This window comes from Cololabis saira, chromosome 16 (genome assembly GCF_033807715.1).
Source record: "Cololabis saira isolate AMF1-May2022 chromosome 16, fColSai1.1, whole genome shotgun sequence".
Lineage (NCBI taxonomy): Eukaryota > Metazoa > Chordata > Actinopteri > Beloniformes > Belonidae > Cololabis > Cololabis saira.
Window position 1 is genome coordinate 12,753,513 of NC_084602.1, and position 4,191 is coordinate 12,757,703.

Here is a 4,191-nt window from a genome sequence, read left to right on the forward strand (position 1 = left end):
GAGATAAAAAAAAAAAGTTAAAACATGGAAAAAGTGCCCGATCATAAAAGAGAGGATAGTTTCATGGGGATATATTATTAAAAAAAAGAAAATCCTTTTTGTGCTTGAAAGCATATGTTTGGTTGTCTGAAGTAACTTTCAGCTCATAAACTTGAGATAACCTTCTCACTTGGCCCTTACTGGGTTTTCCCCCTTTTTCCAGGTCTCTGTGCCTGTATGCAAGAGCCCCTTTCTGGAAAGGTGCAAAGTCTGATCCCCTCTTTTATCTACCTTCTGGGGTGGACAAAAAGGTGTGGAGGAGGAGAGACCGCCTGTGTATGTTAGGAACATCTCCCCATTCTGTAACCATGTGAGACTTTCTGACAACGTTATGATCGTGTTGGTTGTACCTCTACAGGGATGTGGAAGAAAATGGGAAACTTTTGTCTGCACCAAGCCTTATTATTCTTATTTATTTGCTCTAAATTATTTATCAGTTACTGATCTGGGGGATACAGAAATAAGAAAACGTCTTAGTTCTTGAGGAGAACATGGTATTTCGTATGTAAGGACACGTTTGCAGGATTTTTTTCTCCTTTTTTTGAACCAGTATATAAAGTCTAATGGAATAAAATCGGTGACACATTTTTACCTAACTGTTTTCCGGGCTACTGTGACATCACAGAGCCATGTCTCCGTTATGGGGGAGTCATCTGCGGGCCATCGCACCCTAAATGAGTCCTTGTAACCTTTGGCTGGACCTGATGCCCCATGAGTTGCTGATATTTGTATTTTATGGCCAGCAAAAATTCCTTTATTCCTCTATTTATATATCTGGTTGTGTTTTCCAATAGTAATATTTGAAATATTTGAAAAATGCACACCCTGTGGAAAAGTGGACTGGAGATGAGTGGAGTCGCTGACTCAATCCCCATCGCTATTATAAACACAACTGTAAAGACATGGTTGAAAGGGGAGCTTTTAAGCTGTATCTGTGTAGTATTTTCACTAAATCCTGTCACTGATGTTTCATTAATGCCTCATAAAAGTTTGTCAATATTTGAAAAAAAAAGACAGAAAATGTTTTAACATTTTAATGTTTAGTGTACTTTCATATTCTACTATTTCAAAACAGTATAACTTTATGTAACAAGTTTTGGTCACGTCAATGTTTTTGATTCAAAGTAATTCAAAAGTCTTCCAGAAAGCAAAAGCAAAACAAAGGATAACAGCAAAAAGAACAGAGAGAGACGGTTCTAAGACTGATACATCCTTTCTGGGTTGACGTCACACATTTCTGAGCGTGGAGTTCCTCACCTGGAGTCTATAAGCCCCAAATCCTAACTTCTTACACTTAAGGTGAAGAGGAGGGCTTTTGGGTGGAATTTAAGTAAAGTACAATTTATACAAGGGTAATTGACGAGGCCATGAATATGTGATGCACATGAGCTCAAAGTAAAGAAGAAACTCTTCACATTGGAATGTGGTTTTGCATCAGAAATTTCCCAAAATAACTCTGCTTGAAACATTGTAATAAACAGTTAAAAGTTAAGATAAGAATAAAGGTCAGTGCCAGACTGTCTGAAGTACTGAGGAAGAAATTCTATTTTGGGGATTTTTGTTTATTATGCATAAAGCAACTCACACACATATTAAATAAAGTTTCACAATGCAACATTGCTGCAAAATGCCTATATAAATATATAAAAGCATAAACAAATGTCATTGTGTCCAGAGAAATCTTTGTATTCAAAGGACAAGATAAAAACTCGATTTGCATTTGTATTTCATGTCTGTAATCATAGGCTCTGGTCTAACGCCAGACATGAGGTGGAGATGCGTGGCCTCTGGAAACCATTGTCAGTGAACGTTGCAAGGCCAAATGTAAAGGCTGTCAAGCAGTCTGCCCAAACAAGAATATAAGAATCTTTTAGGTAATCGATCTTGTTTTCAGCTTTCAGGTCAGAGTCCATCTGTTCTTGAGCACAGCTGTGCATCTTATGTTGGTTACTTACACATCTGTGTGGGAATCAGAAATGTTCAACAAAATGTACAGGCTTGGAAGATAAAAGAAGGCCTCACCTTTTCAGATCTGAGTTATTTCAGCACATCTCTCTATTTCCAGCCCTGCCTGCCTGGAACACAACATTGGTGCATAAATTCAGAGTAGAATTTATGAAGACCATGAAAAATATGACTAATGAAGCCCCCACTGGAGTTCACAGCTGTCATCAAACAATCAGAAAAGGTTGGAAAATATGAAAAAAAGTCGGCAATGTTTTGTTGATGCACATTTATTTTTGGTGCAAAAAATTCAAAACGAACAAAAAGAAAAGAAATACAAAATCTGTAAGGGTAAATGACAACCCAAATCTCTGAACAGCAAAGATGTGCTGAAGATTTCTCAGTAACGGTCTGAGAAAATTACTGCAATATTTGAATGACCTTTCTCAGAGAAAATTTGAAAGGGCTTTGCAAACATTTCATTCATCATTAATCCAAAAGCCGGAGATTGTGACCGTAATGGGCTGAATGAGGGTCCTTTTACTTTACATCTGGACATCCATGCAAACAATACAAACACATTCTCTGCGCACATTACAAAGCAATCACTCAGGAAGAACGGCGTCTAGATACTGGACTGGACTGCCTGGACATTATGGACCTTATTGAGTTCAGATACATTTTTGTCTTTGGTTTATTTTATAATTACCTAAAACTACCAACAAAAAGAAATCAAACAAAAGAGAATAGCTCATGTAGATATACACCAAGCAGAGGTATCATTACTCACGGGTAGCATGAATAAATATGCGTAAACACGACTCATTTTGTTACAGTGGAAAACCCTCATCCTGCATTCACATACATGTTATTCTGGTACTTTCCAACTACCTTAAGTTTTGTTGCAGACCAACCACAGCATGGCAACATCATTCCCCTTCACTAAAATCTAAGGTCCTGTTTAAGGTCACATAGAAAAAAGATATTAACAGGAAAAAGGTAGTGAAAGCAAAGATAAACTCCAGCAGAGGCTGCCGCAGAACTTCCTGTAATCGATCTTATCATCCCTCCCAAATGATATGACATGAATGCATTCAATTATACGTGCAAATCTAGCTGGTTTAGACACATTTCAGACATGTTTAGACTGTTATGCAACACATGCTAAATTACAGTGTTTTCTTGTCATTACAAAAAGCAAAGGAATTAAATGAATCTGAAAAGCTGAGCAATGAGAGGCTGCATGAGAGCAACAGTTTGACACGCAGAGTCTTCAAATGTCTTCAAACATACAACCAGAGCAAACAGAGCAACGTGGGGTTGTGCTCCTTTCAGTTAAATGCAGGATTTCAAATCACTGCTGTCTGCTTTCATTTACATTTCGCACTTTGTTCCAGCGTTCTTAGAAACAGGGTCGAACAGCCAGGGTCATAAAGTACAGTGGGCAGAATTTAACATAGTTGAGTCAGTTTTGGATTACATGAAGGGACTGGAGCGCTTTAAAATTGGTGCAGCTTTACGTCATCAAACGAAATCTTGACTTCATTAAGCATTTCTACTTTATATATATTAAAACTGACATTATTATTTAATACAACCTCACACAGTTTCGTTGCCAACACATTTCTAAAGTCCTTTCTGTAATAAATTTAAACATCTGAGAGCACGGGTTTTTACCGCTGTGACACAGGGATGGCCCACTATAAAGGTTCCAAGTCTATTTCGTGCAGGGCGGGGTTGAAGCATACGAGTGATGTCACTTTGGAGCTGTAACTCATTTTATTCCTGCAGGCCTGATTGCATCTAGTGAAACGCTAATCGAACTTACTCGAAGCTAGTAGTGTGCACATATTGCACACACATGAGCTCAGACTTTTCCCTGTTGTCACATGCGAGCACTCACAAACCATTACATGCACCAAAAAAAAAAAAAGGAGAAAAAAAAGCATGATATCACACATGTATATACACATGTTCAGAGGCAAGTTCCCGTAAATTTGTAGTGGGCTCCAGGCTCCTAAATCCCATGAAGTCCCTGTTGTGTGTGCAGTCCATTTAGCAGCATTATTTCTTGACATTCTCAGACAATGTTATGGACGCTTGGTGGAATCTGATGTTATCAAAAGTGAACACCCTCGTTTGAGAACAACTGGATGTTTGTGCGGATACCTGCAAGAGGCCATTGCATTCCTCTTATTTGATTAATTT